The sequence below is a fragment of the Callorhinus ursinus genome, unplaced genomic scaffold, assembly GCF_003265705.2.
Source record: "Callorhinus ursinus isolate GAN/ISIS: 27379988/994484 unplaced genomic scaffold, GSC_fseal_2.0 scaffold10, whole genome shotgun sequence".
Classification (NCBI taxonomy): domain Eukaryota; kingdom Metazoa; phylum Chordata; class Mammalia; order Carnivora; family Otariidae; genus Callorhinus; species Callorhinus ursinus.
The window spans coordinates 59,799,082-59,817,143 of record NW_027397072.1 but is presented as its reverse complement, the minus strand read 5'-3'; the positions used below and the strand labels follow the sequence as shown (position 1 = coordinate 59,817,143).

Sequence of the window (18,062 nt, the reverse complement as noted above, 5' to 3'; positions counted from 1 at the left end):
AATGCATTTATTAAGGCAAAGGATGACTTATTCTCACAGGAAAAGTGAAATGAATGAAGCCTTTACTTGGGCCAAATGTTAATTCAATATGATTTGCCTTCTTACGAAAAATGTCAGATGAAGTAAAAATTCTTGTTCAGAACAGTTGAAAACATTTCTCATGCTCTGGGCTGTGATTATTGGGTAAATTCAGTTTCTCCTTAATGTTAATTGTATATTGGTTATATTTTTTAGATGCTAGGAACATCTGCCAAGTAATCTTGAAGCAGAACTTCACCTTGTTAGAGTTAACAGTAAATCTAAAAAATTGCAGTATTTGTCCTGATTCATTCAGTTCTTAAAGTAATGCCTTGGAAAGAAGAGGCCAAGAATGAGGCATTTTATATTTAAGGAGCCAAAAAATCTGGTGACATTGGATATGAATTATTAATTTTAGGATGTAATATTTTATTTACCATTAAAAGTTCAATATGATTTATATTGTATGATATGCCTCAATTGCAGAGATATTAAAATGTGAAATATTACATCTTAGAATAATTGAAATACAGCATTACTGTGTGTGCTTTATAGCATATCTATATATATGTGCGTATATGCAACTCAAATGGAAAAAACTCTTAAATTGAAAAAATGGAGTCCTTTTGAGGAATACTTTCTGCTTCTCTCACTTTTTTGTGTGACTTTCCCCGTTTAGCAATTTCCACCCAAGAAACCATGGTGGCTTTTGAGCTTTGGCAGTTGCTTTCTTCCTACCTAGTGTGCATTGTGGAGGTTTTATTGCACTGGCTTCGAAGCAGCAAAAATAAAGTTTCTAATTTGATTGTAATCCAAGGGCTTATTTCTAAGTCAGAGGCCTGGTGGTTGAACAAAGGTGCTTGCAGCTTTGCGACAGCTGCCCTGCATCAGGGAAATGCTGTCGTCCTCGTCATACTCAAGCAGAAGCCACATGAAGAAATTGCATCCTGAGTGTTAGCAAGGGCTTCTCATTGCCCTGGTAACCTACCATCTGTGACATGCCTTTTCTTGGCCTGTCTTCAACTAACATCCCCTTTCTGTTCATCACCAAGCTCCTCCCCAGATTGGCTTCCCTGACCATTCTGTTGAAATGTCATCAGTAACCCTGATCCTTGCACCAACTTGACCACCTCTTCTTAACTTGCAGCAAAATGAAAAAATATTCTGCCCTTGGTTTGGGTTCTTCCAGAAATAGACCTTAAGAGAAGGATTCTACCACGAGTAGTTTTTTGGGTACACGGTTCGGGGAGGAGGTGGTGTTGGGAAGGAAGGCAACCAACGAGGAGTGTTGTTAAGCCAACTGCTACCACGGAGCTGGAGCTCAGCCCATGGGACATCTCGAGAACAGTGTGGAAAACATGCCCCAGAATGATCCCTCTTAAGGCTGAGGGGGCTGGGCTATTGCTTATAATCGCTTTATTGAGGTATAATTTTCCCACCAAGATAGTGACCCATTCTGAGTATACAATGATTTTTTTAGTCAATTAGAGTGTGCTGTAACTTGCACTGCAATCCAATACAAAAATAATTTGGTTTCCAGCAGTGCACCCTGAGGTCCTGGCCATCTGTCTCTTGCTTCAACAGTGTTTGGACAGAACAGACCCAGGGACTCCCCTTCTACCAGCCTCCAACCCCCTTCCAAACTCTTTTCCAATGACAACCTTCAGAGCCATCTTCTCAGCCATCCTCTGCCTCCGGGACCAGCCAACACACTATTTTGAGTTTAGCTCCTTATTACCAATCAACCGCGAGCTCCCAGATTCCTCAGAATTATTCCACTGAGGTGGAGGCCACCGTCACCCTTGTGGTCAGCATGCATCCGCAGGCCTCCTACACCTGCTTCTCTCAGGGTTTCTATGTTGGCCTCCACGATGTGGCTCTGGAGGGCGCGGGCCACTTCTGCATGTTGGCCGAGGAGAAGCACAAGGGTGATGAGCGTCTCTTGAAGATGCAAAATCAGCGAGGAGGCTGTGCCTTCTCCCAGGAAGTGCAGAAGCAGTCCAAGAGGAGTGTTGGAAAACCCTGGACACCACGGACGCCGCCCCAGTTCTGGAGAGGAACCCGAACCAGGCGGGTCTGGATCTGCACACCCTGGGTTCTGCGCACACAGGCCCCCATCTCTGTGACTTGCTGGAGAACCACGATGAGAAAGTAATCAAGAAGATGTGCCACCACCTAACGCACCTCCACAGGCCGGCTGGCCCCCAGGCTGGGCTGGGCGAGGATCTCTTGGAGAGGCTCACCCTCGAACACGATGAGGGGCCCAGCAGGCTTTGAGGGGCCCCTCTGGCGTCCCTCCCACTCAGGTGCCAGGGCTGGTGCCAGAGCCTCTCCCTGCAGCCACGAGGCAGCTTTTTAGCCACCCTGGAGCCCTCTCCCAAGCCTGGACCAAATGGAAACAATAAAGCTTTTTGCAGCAAAAAGAAAGAAAAATTCGTTTCTAGTCTTAACCATTCTTTTGCTTAGCCCTCTATAGAATTTTTTTTTATTTTGGCCATATTTTTTCCTTTTTAATTTCCCAAATAATATCTTGTTCTTTTATTACTCTTCTTTCCATAGCAGCCTGTTCTTTGTGGATGCAGTGACTTAGATGAGTTAGCTCTGTTTTATTTTGATAATTCTTACTGAAGTATCTCAGGCCTTAATTATGCTTTTTTTACCTTAAAGATTTTATTTATTTGAGAGAGAGAGAGAGAGCATGAGCGGGTGGAGGGGCAGAAGGAGCAGATTCCCTGCTGAGCCAAGGCAGCCTGACCTTGGGCTCAATCCCGGGACCCCGGCATCATGACCTGAGCCGAAGGCAGATGCTTAACCATCTGAGCCACCCCAGCGCCTGTTTTTCACCTAAATTTTCATGGGAGAGAAAACTAAATGATCCTTGGCCACTTCTGTGAATGAATGTACTGAACTGACTCCTATAAGTTCCTGGGAAGGGTTTCTTTTCAAGGCTGTTTGCCCCAAAGACTACTTCTCTGCATTGGAAGGCTGAGTGCGGGTCTGTATAAGTAGTGTCCTGTTTAGGCCCATATCCTTTCAGGGATTGAGCAGGTAGACTGGACCCCAGATGCTGGAGCCGCCTTTTCTCCTTTTTGCTTTGGGTCTGTTTCAGGGTGTTCTACTCAGCTTCTCCTCCTACCCTGAACACTATCTCTGCTCAGTTTAGGGAACATTTCTTGGCATGTAAGCATCTGAGCCCATGATCACCCAGCTGTGTGTGTGTGTGTGTGTGTGTGTGTGTGTGTGTGTGGTGTTTGGAGGGGTTGGTCCAGCTCTTGTACAGCCAGGCCCTCAGTAAGTCATCCCCAGTGTCTTCTCCAAGCTGGGAGCTTTGGGGGGCTCCCCTGGGAAGGCCAACCCCATATCCCTGCAGCGTTCCTTCGTTCATGTTCTGGGCTGTCCTCCCCTTATCCAGTTTGTCCAATAATACAATTGCGTATATTTTCCATCTTTCTGTTGATGGTAACATCCTTGTTGCCAGTGCTGCCTGGATTTCTTCATTTTTATATCCCTTTATTGTCATTTCAAGGTGATTTTAGTAGGGGGCGGAGGCCAGCACTTACGACTGCCCGCTCTCCTGAACGGGGCCAGGAGGCCCCAGCCCTCTGTAGCATTTCGCCACATTGACCTCCTCCCCTCAACACAGTCCCCTCTGTGCTGTGACATGGTGCCCCTTGTCCTCCCTGTTTGTTCATCTGCTGGTGGTGACAACTGGAACTGGCCTGGAAGGGCCTGAGGGCAGAGCTGTTTGCCTCTACCTTAGGCTTCATGCAGCCCTCTATGCAAAGCTCAGTAGCCAGGGAGGTGACCTTGGAAGGGGGCTCTGGGCTTCATTTGCAGACAGCCGACCCTACCCAGGCTGCACCCCTTCAGCTGCCAAAAATTCCTGGGTGGGTGCAAAGTGATCAAGCCCTGCCAGCCTCACTAGGCCCCACCCAAAATGTCCTTGGATGCTAGAGGATGGCCCAGCCCTTGCCTCCTTGGAATCAATAGCCCCCCCCCCCCAGGCTCTGCCTCCTCTTGTTCTGGGGTCAGAATTCCTTTGTCCACGTGTCCCATCTCCTTGCAAAATGTGGCACAAGGATGAGGTATTAACTAATCGTTGGATAATTTGTTTCCAGTCTATGGGGTGGACGGAAGGGAATGAAAACAGAACTGTGCTGGCTCAGCACAAAGACAGCCTAGGGGCAGGCTTGCAGGGGCCTAGCAGGAGACCTAACTGGGCAGAGGCCCAGCAGCCAGATGACAGGTGCCAAGGTCCCGCACAGTGACAAGGTGCAAGTCTTGCCTGTTTTGCTCACTGGAAACTTGAGGACCAATGTGCCTGCTCCTGGAGCTGCAGTCAGCCCGGAGGCCAGGGCTAAGGATTCTCAGCAGCAACCTCCGATCTGCTGTTGCCAGCCTGGTTGGTGAGATGGCAGAAACCCAGAGAAGCACAAAGAAAGATAAAGAAGATAATCAAACGTAGGCAGACCCCAACCGCTTAGACAGCAAAAGTGTCACACTGGTTTTTTCCTCTGTGGGATATGAGAAAGGAGTGGTGGACATTGAGGGATGAAGTTGTCGAGCTTAAAGTTGGTGGGAAATGCCTTTATTTATTTGATTGTGAAAGCCTCCAGAAGTGAGTCACCATGGAAGGAATGAAGAAGGGGGGCTGTGATGCACTGTCAAGAAAGCTGAGAACTTTCTCACTCCCTGAGTCCTGCTGGGTTGAAGAATAAGACAGAAGGTGCAGAACAACTTCATTGTGAGCCCGCTGGTGCACGAGGCTGGGGAGGAGCATTTCATGGTCGGAGGCAGCCCATCTTACGGTCACACCTCCAGAAACTGCAGAAATGCTTATTGAAATGGGTGCCAGTACATTCCCTGCACCTGAGGACCCACTTAACAAAAAGGGGCTATTAAAGCAGTAAAATCCCAGTTGTGGTGAATTTCTAACAATATGGCAGACAAAAATACTCTCTGCTTTATCCAAGGTCTGGGCATTTTTCACTGCTGGTAGACCAATTCACTAAAGTTACTCTTCTGAGGGGGATTGATTTGTTTGGAGAAATCTTGCACTTAGAAAACTTTAAATTCAAAAATAATTAAAAATTTTAAATTTTGAATTAATTTTTGACTTACTGGCAAGTTGTAGTACTGGGAGTACCCATCTCCCCCCACCCAACTTTCCCTGACTGTGTTGCAGTGGTCACAGTCAGCACTGGATGAACCAGCAACAGGAAATCAACATTCTATTGCCTACACTGTTTTCTGCTCCAGGATCCTGTTTAAGATCCCACATGGCAAGGAGTTATTTTTCCTTGGACTCCTCCAATCTGTTGCAGTTTCTTCACATTTCCTAGCCTTTTATGACTTTAATACTTTTGAAGAGTGCTTTTGAAGAGTTGAATGTCCTTCATTTTTGGTTTGTTCGATGTTTTCTCACGATTAGAATGAAGTTGTGTATTTCGGGCAAGAATACCACAGAAGTGATGTATTGTCCTCGGTGCATCACGTTGGGGGTTTATGGTGCCAATAATGTCCTATTCCTGGTAATTTTTCACATGTTGACTGGGTTTCTCCTCTGTAAGTTACTATCTTTCTCTACTTTTGTAGTTAAAAAATATCTTGGGGAACATTTGTACATTTAAAAGTTTGTACATTTAAAATGTACAATAATTAAATAAGTTCATGCATGTGAAGTGCTTAGAGCCTGGCATGTAGTAAGTGCTCAGTGAATTGTGGCTGTTGCTTATTTCATCATCAGTGTTGCTCCCTCTGTCCCTGTCCTTTCTCTGGTTTTCCTCCTCTGGTGTTGGCCACTGTTACTGTTCCTTCATTATCCTCTTCATCCCATGCTGATCTACTCTCGTTGATCACTTCCTACAGTGCGGTTGGCACTGTCATTCAAAATATCTGAAGCTTTGGGACGCCTTGGGTGCTCAGCCGGTTTAAGTGTCTGACTCTAGGTTTTGGCTCAGATTGTGATCTCAGGGCCATGAGATCAAGCCCGGCTTCAGGCTCTGCGCTCAGCGCGGAGTCTGATTCTCTCTCTCCCTCTGCCCCTCCCACTGTGCTCTGTCTCTAAAACAAATAAATACATCTTTAAAAAAGTATCTGAGGGACACCTAGGTGGCTCAGATGGTTAGGCGTCTGCCTTCGGCTCAGGTCATGATCCCAGAGTCCTGGGATCGAGTCCCGCATCGGACTCCCTGCTCCGTGGGAAGCCTGCTTCTCCCTCTCCCTCTCCCACTCCCCCTGCTTGTGTTCCCTCTCTTGCTGTGTCTCTCTCTGTCAAATAAATAAATAAAATCTTTTTTTAAAAAAAGTATCTGAGCTTTCAAGAAGGGTACAGAGGGCTGAATGCTCCTCAGCATGTGGGGATCAGGTTGGAGTGAGAGCCTACCATTACTCCAGGGTAAGGGCAAAGCCCCTGGGCTGACAGGAGGAAGGGTTCATCTGTCTTCGAAGAATGTGTTTACTACTACTACTACTACTACTACTACTACTACTACTTCTTCTTCTTCTTCTTTTAAGATTTATTTATTTGAGAGAGAGAGCATGAGCAGGAGGGGCAGAGGGAGAGGGAGAGAGAATTTCAAGCCGACTCCGTGCTGAGCACAGAGCCTACCACAGGCTGAGATCAAGACCTGAGCCAAAACCCAGGGTCAGAGGCTTAACTGACTGTGCCACCCAGGCACCTCCAAAATGTGTTTACTTCTGAGGTAATCATAGTTGGGGGGGAAGCTGTCCCATACCCTTGTGGTGGGAGTCTGGACCAGAACCTGACGGCCCACAGTCACTCTCCTAATGGACCTGGAATGGGCCAGAGGTGGACCTCATCCTGTAGAAGGTGGTGGAGTTTTCTCCAATGAAGGGGTAGATTGCAGCACTGGGCAACCTTTAGGGGGCCCACCAAAGGAGGAGAGTCACATCAGGGGTGGAAAGAGCACCAAAGTCTGCCCTTTCTTCCCGTACTGGGCAAGGATGCCCAAGTTAAAGTCACCTTGTAGCCTCTACATGAGCATGGTCAGGAGATGCCAGGTACTCAAGGACAGCCTGTTACCGATGGCTTTTCAGGAGTTTCCTTGTCCTACTCTAGCACACAGCACTTTATTTACAGAACGGCTGTTCTTGGCAGCTTTCTGGGCCTTCCAGACGCTTCCTCTACTTCAGAGCATTTAGGCTCTATTTTTACTCCGAGAGGAGAGGTTTCTCATGTTTGAAAACAGCTGCCAGGTAGGGGACTGTTGTGGCTACTATTTTTGCCTGCCCAGAATGCTTTCCCCTGTGCTTCTCCTCCTCGAGACAGCCCGAGCCCCAGGACTGGAGGGCTGGGCACGTGACCAAGCAGGGCCTGTTGGAGTCCTCCAGCGCTAGGAGAGGCAAGCCGCTCTTTCTCAGGGTTGCTAAATGGGGCTGACAGAGTTACCCTGCCAGCTCCCTGACTATCTGCACAAAGTTTCCCATTGGCCAAAGAATAAAGGAACATGTGTGGAAGCAGAAAGGGGGGAGTAGAGAGAGCAAAGGTGACACATGGGGGCGTGGAGCCCTGGATCCAGCACCACCCCTGCCTCACCAGCCTTGTGAGCCAAGACACCCCCGTTTTTGCTCAGGTTTGCTGGGCTTGGGTTTCTTGGTCCTGGCTGATACGATGAAAGCCTGGCTCCTTCCCTGAGCTTTAGGTTGAGGCCGGCTGCAAGCATCTCCAGGTTCCCACCCTGAGACACTGGTAGGCAGCTGGGGATGGGAGCTTATAGACTTGTCTTAGGACAAAGAATTTGGGCAGACTCAGGAAGCAGGGGAGTCCTTCCTTTCTCCCAGGGTATATTCAGTGTAGGTCTGGAGATCCCCAGATGAGACATTTTACAGCTTCTCATTCAGGTTCAGTTTAATAGGTTCTGTTTGTGTTTGCTCTGGTGACACATGAAGAGCCAACAACAACAAAAGGTAGCCGGGTGTGTCTGTGTGTGTTTGCATGCGTAAAATCCTGTTCCTTGGGAGAAACTGCCAGTGATGTGGGAAAGGATTGGGCAGGGGGAGGTGCTTAGCTGCCCATGCAACCTGAGTGTGGGGTGTGGGTTCCCTGTATGGGGTCCTGTGGTCAAGGGAAGGAGAGCCTGAGTCCAGACCCTGGCTCCTCCATAGTAGGGTAGTGAATAGCCAGGCACAGCTGTGAGGGGGAAGACAGATGGATGCTCATTAGGAAGTTCTGCGCTCCAAGCTGCCCAGGACTCTCCCAGGCCTGAGCCAGCTGGGGCCCAGCAGCACAGCTGCAAATGTTGGGACAGCCAAAGGACAATGCTTTCATAATCAAGTGATCATTCTTTTAAAAATGCTCTTGGTATTGGCAGATATGGGGAGGTGGGACCTCCGTGCCTCACTGGGGAAAGGGTTGGTGGTCTGTCTGTGTGTCAAGCACTCAGCTGCAGAGGGGGATGTTCTGTGAGCCTGAACACTGCAATCCACCTCTCCCAGTCCTGGTTTCTTCCTCCAGTTGACCAATGAGGAAAGTGAGGCTTGAGAATTTATGTCAGCCCAAATTCACACAACTAGCAAGTGGGGAGCCAGCATTTATACTTGGGGTTTCTGACTCCAAAGCCCCAGAGCTTTATTCCACTGTGGGACTGTCTCCCTGGGCCTTCCAGAAGACGATTTGGGGAGGCTATCATGATCCACCAAAGTGCCACTGGTGCTATGGCATTTCTGCCAGTCCTTTGACCCTGCTGTCCAGGGACTTTTGCCTCCATCAGCTGCTTCACTCAGGCTTTGTCATCCCAAAGTCTGATCCACACCCCGCCCTGGTGACTCACTGTTCAAAGCCTGTTGTTCTACTCACAGACTTGCCTGTTTGTGGAAGGTTTGTGGCCACTGAGAAGTGTTATTAGGTGAGACAACTGAGACCCACAGAGCATCTGGCCTTTTAATTTCAGAAAAGCTGTGAAAGGTAAAGCAGGATAGTGATTGCCTAGGGCTTGGAGGTGCTGCTGGAGGGAAATGGGTCATGTCTACTAAGGAGTGTGGGATTTCTTTTGGGGATGATGAAAATGATCTAAAATTCATTGTGATAATTGTTGCACAACTCTGTGGATATGCTAAAAACCATTGACTTTGTACACTTTAAATAGGTGAATTGTATGGTGTTTGAGTTATATCTCAAGAAACTTTTCAAGAAATAAAGTTTCACTGAATCTAAGGGGAAAAAAGGTAAGGCAGGGACTCAGTTCCAATTCTTGCAAAGAAATAGACCAAATGAGTCAATTCTGAGCTCTCCCCCAATACCAGTAAAAGACAAAACCTTCACATTAGCCTACACTGGATTTACTGCTCACTAGGAGTGTCCTTTTAATGCTTTCCCCCTGCAGGCGGGGGCCTTCCCTGAATTGTCCATATACTCCTTCCCAGTGCTGGTGATAAAATAAAGGCCTAAGGGCTTTCCTGATGCTGAAATTCCATAATTCTGATCCTATGATGCCATGAGACCCCTGCCTGTCTGTGAGCTAGTTGTGTGGAATCGGGGTGCATTCTGGGCAAAGGGTTGTAGTTCACTGGGCATGGTCAGTTTGCTGCCCTGGCATCTGACACCTGTTGGACTAGGTGGTCACTCAGGGTAGAGGCCAGTTCTGTCCTGTCCGTCTGGAGCTCCTAGTGCCTGCTGTCTTGTTACTCCCTTAGTCTTCAAAGCACTGGTTTCTTTGCTTGCATATTGTCTCCCACCAACTGAAGTAATAGTTCTAATAGGGCAGAGGAGTGACTGTCCTTTTCACCTCTGTACCTTACCCATGATGGGAGCTCAAGAAGTAGTTGTTGAATGAATGCATAAATGCAGAGAATATTTAACGAAGAAGTATGTGAGTGAATAGGTAGCAGTTTCAGATTTCCAAAATGTTTTTCCTAAGGTTTTGTACTAACCAGATTGGCTGATTTAATTTGAATTTAATCTTTTGTTTTTTCCACTCAGTTTTCTTGGGATGAAAAGTTCTTGAAGGGCAGGTATCTGTTGTGTTCACCTCTATACCTTTCCATGATAGGAGCTCAGTAGAGAGTTGTTGGCTGAATGAATAGATGAACATGGTAATATTTGTTGAAAGTTAGAGGGGCGCTCTGAAGGTCTCCAGAGAGGGGAGGAAGAACAAGCAGGGAAGTGTTTGCTCCACATAGGTGCTAACTCTTTACTATGTCCTTTCTGTCTCTATCCCAGCCTCTTACTGGACCAACTGCCTATGCAGAGATAACCTGAGGACAGGTAAACACTCTGCCATAGGTGCTGGCCACTTACCTAAAGGACTATCTGAATTTCTTCTCATCCAGCTCCCATGTGCCTCTGTTCTTGGCTTTGATATCTGTCCCAGTCTTGCATTTACTGACTCATTTTGAGATCTGAATCTCAGCGTGAGCCATTTGGACTGGAGTCTGGCATTCCATCCCCACCACTTCCCTTGTCTAGAGCATTTAAGAGTCACTCCTACTTCCTGCCACACCCTGTAGGCCAACCAGGCAGCTTGTGTCCTGCCTGGTGTCCCTGCCAGTGGAGGGAGACTGAAAATTTTTCTAGAGACCAGCTTGCTTCATGGAGTCTCCAAGAGTCTAAACTTAGTGACTTGCTTGTAACCAATAGAGGACAGCAAAGATAATGAGATGTCACTTCCATGTCACGAAATGATTGTGACTCCTGTCATGTTAGTAAACTCTCTCTTTTCTAGTTTTAATGAAGCAAGCTGCCATGTTGCAAAGGGCTGTGTGGCAAGGAACTGAGGGTGGTCTCTGGCCATCTACCAACTAGGAAATGAGGCCACTCGTCTAAGAGTCCTCAAGGAAGTGAATCCTGCCAACAACCACATGAATGACTTAGCAGCCACTCTTATCCCAGTTGAGTCTTCAGATGAAACTGCAGAACCTAGGCCAACACCTTGACTGTAGCCTTGTGAGAGACCATGAAGCAGAGGACCCACCTGAGCTATGCCTGGATTCCTGACCCTCAGAAACTGAGATAATAAATGTATGTGGTTTGAAAGCACTAAGTTTTGGTATAATTTATTACTCAAGATAATTAATATAGTGTGTATGTGGTTTTTGTTTTATGCTCTCCCCCAAGAGATGAATGTACTATGAAACTAGAGAAACTTAAGTTTCTGGGCTCCTCCCTTGCATAAGCCCCTTGCATGGCCCTGGGAGAGTCCCTAGCAATGTGTTCATGTGGTCATATGTTTTTGTAGGATTTGCAGAAAACTTTTTAACTGCAGTCAGTTAGGGCTTGGTGCCCCTTACTACTTTAGCTTCCCCTCCCTCATACTTCCTCTTGAGTCTGGTGGTGTGGGAATGGCTGGGGTATTTTAAGGAGTTGGCTAAGGGAAAGTTGACTTGGAGGTACCATTAGTGGGATTTAGGGGCATACATTCACCTGATTTACAGTCGTTTCTGTGTAAAGTCATGTTGTTGCTAGCAAAGTTTCATAGGCTGGTACTTGGCAGAGTTAGGATTCATTCCAAGTTTCATCTCATGGACTTAACACTAGACTACGTTGGCTTTCTTATTCTCAGTGATTCATCAGAGGCTTTGATTCTTATACTTAAAGACACGAGAGTCTGTCCTCAGATATTTGCTTTGTTTGACACTATTTTCCACTTTCCAGCCTGGTCTAACACCCTAGTCTTTATTACCCATCACCACTATCCATGTACCCTTTGCTTCATCCGTGGAACTCTTGTCTTTTCTAGGCCTGCTTGTGCTCAGACTGCTTTCCAGCCTGAAATGCATCACCTAAGCACATCTATATACATTCTTACTAAGTTTTTGCTGTCCTGATATAAAACATTGACATAACATAAAAGGATATATAGCTCATAATAAGCCACTGTGAAGATATTGGTGGCAAACTGGATAGTGAGTGTAGTCAATTCAAAGAATAAGATGAGTCACTGAACAAGAAAACTTGAAAGTCCCTGAAATTATATATAGCTCCTATACGAAATGAACTTGACAGTGTTCCCCAAATTTGGGAAAAATCCAACCATATACATGATATTACAAATAATGAATTGTGAAGCTGAGCTGGAGAAGTTGAAAGAGACTTTCAACTGTCAACAAAAAGCAAGTTTTGTTCAAACATGGTAGAGGAAAGACTAAATTATCCTTCTGTTTTTTCTATAAAAAAATTATTTCACAAACTTATTGTTATATGAAGGAGCAACCAGAGAGTGTGTGGACCAAAAAATGTAGGGGAAAAGTATTAAAGAGATATATCAGTTTAAGAAAATATGTAACTTTTCTGGGTTTCATGATCCTTATATTTCTAAAGTTTATATAATTTTTAATTTGTTGTGATTTTCTTCCTTATTTTAAGAAAAAAATTTGTGTGTATTGGGAGTTTTGTATTCTTTCTCTTAGAAGCCCACAAAATTGCATAAGCTTCAGGATCCATTGAGCCTGGATCTACTCCACTTCCCATCAAGTAGGAAAAAAATTCCTTGATGCAGAGATCAGAATTCCTTCTTCCTATTTTTTTACCTCTGAGTCCAGCTGTATCTTACATATCCTTAGTAGGGCTCAATGATTTTTTTCTAGGTTTCATTCAACTGAAAATGTTGTGGTTTTGAGGAGAGAAGGCAAAAGGGACACACGATCAAAAAAGTCTTCTGTCTGAAGGGTGGTTGGATGGAGGGGAAAGGAGGGAAGTTCTGTGTGAATTGAGAACCTTGGGTGGAAATCATATTCAGAGACACTTCAATTAATTGAGAGAAACACTAATAGCTGACCATATATCGAGGACCCTGCCTGGGCAGGCAGGTGGATTTCATCCGGAGTCTCCTCTTTCAACACCTGGGTGCTGATGGCAACAGTTCAGGCCTGACTAGAGGATCTGGTACCCGGAGATTGGACTTGCCAGTGGGGCAGGATGGAGACTGGGTGGCAGGCCCTAGCATAAGTCTGGTCCAGCTCGCAGACTGCTGGCCCTTGAGTAGTGTCAGGGAGACTTGGTAAGGAGTAGCAGAGGGGAATCTGGTGTGGGAAATGTGGAGAAGTCTACTGGTCTAACTTGGTCACTATGACAGATTTGAGGCTCCAGGTAAAACAGAAGGCTGGCCTGAAGGAGGGTATTATGCTGAAAGAAGCGAAGTCAAATCTCAGACTCTGGGGCAACCAGATGGGGAATCCTGTGGTTCAAGAGCAGCTTGCAGGCCTGATGTGTGGTCTTGTTGACAATACAAGTTCCTACTGACACTTAGGAGGCTTTCCAGCTATGGGCCCCCTGCCAATGACTGGGTAACCATGGCCACATAGTGCATAAAATCTCATTTAAACAGTTCAGCATTCTAAAATTTCAGTTATTTACTGGTTGCTCTATGTGGCAGTTCTTTCTTCCTTAACATAAGGACAGCTGCTTGAGGCCATCAGGAACAGTAGGTTTAAGGGGCGCCTGGGTAGCTCAGTCAGGTAATCGTCTGCCTTCGGCTCAGGTCATGATCCCAGGGTCCTGGGATTGAGCCCCGTGTCGGGCTCCCTGCTCAGAGAGGGAGAACTCTCCTCCCCCTGCTTGTGTTCTCTGTCAAATAAATAAATAAAATGTTAAAAAAAAAAAAACAGTAGGTTTAAGGGGAAGGCGGTATCCTTAATCTCATCTTTGTCATTATGCTGGCTGAGAAATACTAATAGGAAGGCCGGAGGCCCCAGGCATTTTCTGACTCTCAGTCCCAATGCAGATTGCCAATCACAGGCTGAGAAAGCCTCCTACAGCAGGCCTCCCTGCTGTGCTTGGAGCCTGCTTAGGATTCTCTCTCTCTCCCTCTCCCTCTGCTCCCCCATCCCACCACATGCATGCTCTCTCTTTCTCTTAAAAAAAAAAATAAATAATGTCAGATTAGTTATCAAAACAAGACCAAGCGATATGCTGCCTACATGAAACACACTTAAATATAAAGTTACTTAGCGGGGCACCTGGGTGGCTCAGTCGGTTAAGCATCTACCTTCAGCTCAGGTCATGATCTCAGGGTCCTGGGATCGAGCCCCGCCTTAGGCTCCCTGCTCAGCAGGGAGTCTGCTTCTCCCTCTGCCTCTGCCCCTCCCCCTGCTTGTGCTCTCTGTTTCTCAAATAAATAAATAAAATCTTAAAAAAAAACCCTGAAGGCTTTAAAAAAAAGAAAGTTACTTAGGGTAAAAGTAAAAGAATGGGAAAATATATACATGCATATTCTAGTCAGGAGAAAGCTGGGGTGGCTATATTAATATCAGACAAAGTTGATTTCATAGAGATAAAGTCATTTTATAATGACAAAGTGGTCAATTCATCAAGAAGATATAAAAATCATAAATGTTTCTGTGCCTAACAGATCTTCATTTTTTTTATAAAGATTTTATTTATTTATTTATTTGACAGAGAGACACAGCGAGAGAGGGAACACAAGCAGGGGGAGTGGGAGAGGGAGAAGCAGGCCTCCTGCCGAGCAGGGAGCCCGATGCGGGGCTTGATCCCAGGAAGCTGGGATCATGAACTGAGCTGAAGGCAGATGCTTAACGACTGAGCCACCCAGGCGCCCCTCTTTCTTTTTTTTTTATTCAAGTATAATTAACATACAGTGTTACGTTAGTTTTAGGTGTAAAATATAATGACTCAACACTTCTATACATTACTCTGTGCTCATCACAAGTGTATTTTTAATTCCTTTCACCTATTTGACCCATCCCCCCACCTATCTCCCCTCTGGTAACCACTAGTTTGTTCTCTATATTTAAGAGTTTGTTTTTTATTTTTATCATTGTTTGTTTTGTTTCTTAAATTCCACATATGAGTGAAATCATATGCTGTTTGTCTTTCTCTGATTGACTTATTTCACAGCATTATACTCTCTAGATCCATCCCTGTTGTTGCAAATGGCAAGATTTCATTCTTTTTTACAGCTGAGTAATATTCCATTGTATGTATACACCACTTCTTTATTGATTCATCTGTAGATGGACCTTGGGCTGCTTCCGTATCTTGACTATTATGAATAAGGCTTCAGTAAACATAAGAGTGCATATATCTTTTTGAATTAGTGTTTTTGTTTTCTTTGGAAAAATACCCAGTAGTGGAATTACTGGATCATATGGTAATTCTATTTTTAATTTTTTGAGGAACCTCCATGCTGTTTTCCACAGTGGCTACACCAGCTTGCATTCCCACCAATAGTGCCCGACGGTTCCTTCTTCTTCATATGCTGGCCAACACTTATTTCTTGTCTTTTTGATTCTAGCCATTCTGACAGGTGTGAGATGATATCTCATTGTGGTTTTGATTTATATTTCCCTGATGATTAGTGATGTTGAGCATCTTTTCTTGTGTCTATTGGCCATCTTTATGTCTTCTTTGGAGAAATGTCTGTTCATGTCTTCTGCTCATTTTTTAATTGGATTGTTTTGTGTTCAGTTGTATAAGTTATTTATATATTTTGGATATTAACTTCTTATCAGATATATCATTTGCAAATATTTTCTCCCATTCAGTAGGTTGCCTTTTTGTTTTGTTGAGGATTTCCTTCTCTGTGTGAAAGCTTTCTATTTTGGTATAGACACAATAGTTTAATTTTGCTTTTGTTTCCCTTACCAAAGGAGACATATCTAGAAAAATGTTTCTCTGGCAGGCATCAGAGAGATTACTGCCTATGTTTTCTTCTAGGAATTTATGGTTTCAGATCTCACACTTAGGTCTTTAATCCATTTTGAGTTTATTTTTGTATATGGTGTAAGAAAACAAAACAACATTTTCAAGTGCACATGGAAAATTTACCAAGGTAGGCCATATTTTGGGCCATAAAACAAGTCTCAATAAGTTTTATAAGATTAAAGTCATACTAAGTATCTTCTCTGGTTATAATGGAATTAAATTGGAAATCAATTACAGACCTCTGGAACATTCTCAAATACTTATAAACTAAATAACATACTTCTAAATAAGCCATAGGTAATAGGAGAAATTAAAAGGGACATTAGAAAGTCTTCTTTGAACTGAATGAAAATGAAAACATGACAATTTGTGGGATGTTGCAAAAGGAGCAGTAGGGGGAAATTTGTAGCATTAAATGCCTATAGTAGAATAAAAGAGAGGTCTCAAATCGATGACCTCGGTATCCACCTTAAGAAACTAGAAAAATGAGACAAATTAAACTAAAGGAAGCAAAAGAAAGGAAATAATGAAGATCAAGGCAGAAATAAATGAAACGGAAAACAATAGAGAAAATCATTGAAATCAAAAGCTGGTTATTAGAGATCAATAATATTGATAAACCTCCTCCCAGACCATAAAGGAAATAAGATACCAATTACCAATCAGGCATGAAAGAGGTGAAATCACTACCGATTCTGCAGATATTAGCAAGAACATAAGGAAGAATGAACAACTTTATGTCAACAAGTTTGGCAACTCAGATGAAAAGGAAAAATTTCTTAAAAGACACAAACTACCAAAGAAGAAATGGATTATCTAATAGCGCTATATCTATTAGAGAAATTGAATTTGTAGTTTAAAACCTTCCCACAAAGAAAGATCCAGACCCAGATGGCTTTACTGGTGAATTTTACCAAACATATGAGGCAGAAATACAACTCCACACAAATTCTTTGAGAAAATTCCACACAAATTCTTTGAGAAAATTGAAGAGGAGGGCATATTTCCCAACTCATTTTATGAGATCAACATTATTCTAATATCAAAACTGGGCAAAGACAGTACAAGAAAACTACAGACCAGTATTCACCATGATGATAGGTGCAAACATGCTAAATAAAATTTTAACAAATTGATCCAACAGTACCTAAAAACAATAAGTATAACCGAGTAGGGTTTATTCCAGGATTGCAAAATTGGTTAACATTAATAAAGGAATCAACATTAAGTCACCATATTAACAAATTAAAACAGAAAAACAGTATGATTATTTTAATAGATAATCTCTCAAGACAAAAACATTTAATTAACAAAGAAAGATGACAAGGGAGATAAGACCTTGACGTCTTGGGCCCTGTGCTATTACCACACCTGCCTGAGCAAAATCAGTCCCAGGGCTACCCAAGCCTCTGCACAGGGTGGATCCTCAAAGTGCATTGCCTGTCTTTGGGGACTTGGAAGGGGGCTTATGGTTGGTTTGAGATAAGTGGAGATTGGTGGACTGTTCCCCAAACTTTATTGCTAAGAAGTTTAAGGTATTTAGGAACTCTAGGAATAAGAAGACTGGAATTCCAGGAATCAAGAAACTTTTGGATAATGTGTTCATCCCACTGAAGAGATCCACTCTAATGTGGCCACATTCTGACCCACTGATAACATATCAAGGCCAGCAGATGACAGAATTGCTATTTACCTAGCACTGATTCATTTTTAGTGACATTGTATAGATAGCTACCCTCCACTCTTGGCCAAAGAAGACAGTCTTTGCCTGTTTAAAATGTGAAAGAGGGGGCGCCTGGGTAGCTCAGTCGGTTAAGCGGCTGCCTTTGGCTCAGGTCATTATCCTGGGGTCCTGGGATCGAGCCCCACGTCCGGCTTCCTGCTCAGCAGAGAGCCTGCTTCTCCCTCTCCCTTTGCCTGCTTGTGCTCTCTATCTCTCTGTCAAATAAATAAATAAAATCTTAAAATCAATAAATAAGTAAATAAAATGTGAAAGGATTTGATGCCAACATGTGTCCTTTTGTTCTTTCTCAGAGCTGCCAGTGATGGTGATGGGGGCCTCTTTATGTGCCTCTTACCTCTGTGTCCGTTACTTCTTATGCCCACACTGCTTTTTCTTTTTTCCTTTTTTTTTTTTAAGATTTTATTTATTTATTTGAGAGGGAGGAAGAGAGAGAAAGAGCACAAGAGAAGGGTGAGGGCCAGAGGGAGAAGCAGACTCCCTGCTGAGCAGGGAGCCCTGCACAGTGCTCAATTCCCAAGATCAGGACCCGAGCCAAAGTCAGACACTTAACCAACTGAGCCACCCAGGCGCGCTGCTCACACTGCTTTTTCAGAGAAGTTTTATGTGTGCATATTGGTGTAAGAGCATTTTGTGCATGGTATCAAACTACATCACACTGAGGTCATGTTTTACTTTCACACC

General features: G+C 44.4%; 1 protein-coding gene and 1 pseudogene across 1 annotated transcript in view; both read left to right on the top strand.

Annotated features, from left to right (window-relative positions):
• EHBP1 (EH domain binding protein 1) overlaps positions 1-18,062 on the top strand; it is a 715,801-nt gene that overhangs the window by 30,048 nt on the left and 667,691 nt on the right. The window lies entirely within an intron of this gene.
• LOC112821459 (ferritin light chain pseudogene) lies at positions 1,679-2,593 on the top strand (annotated as a pseudogene).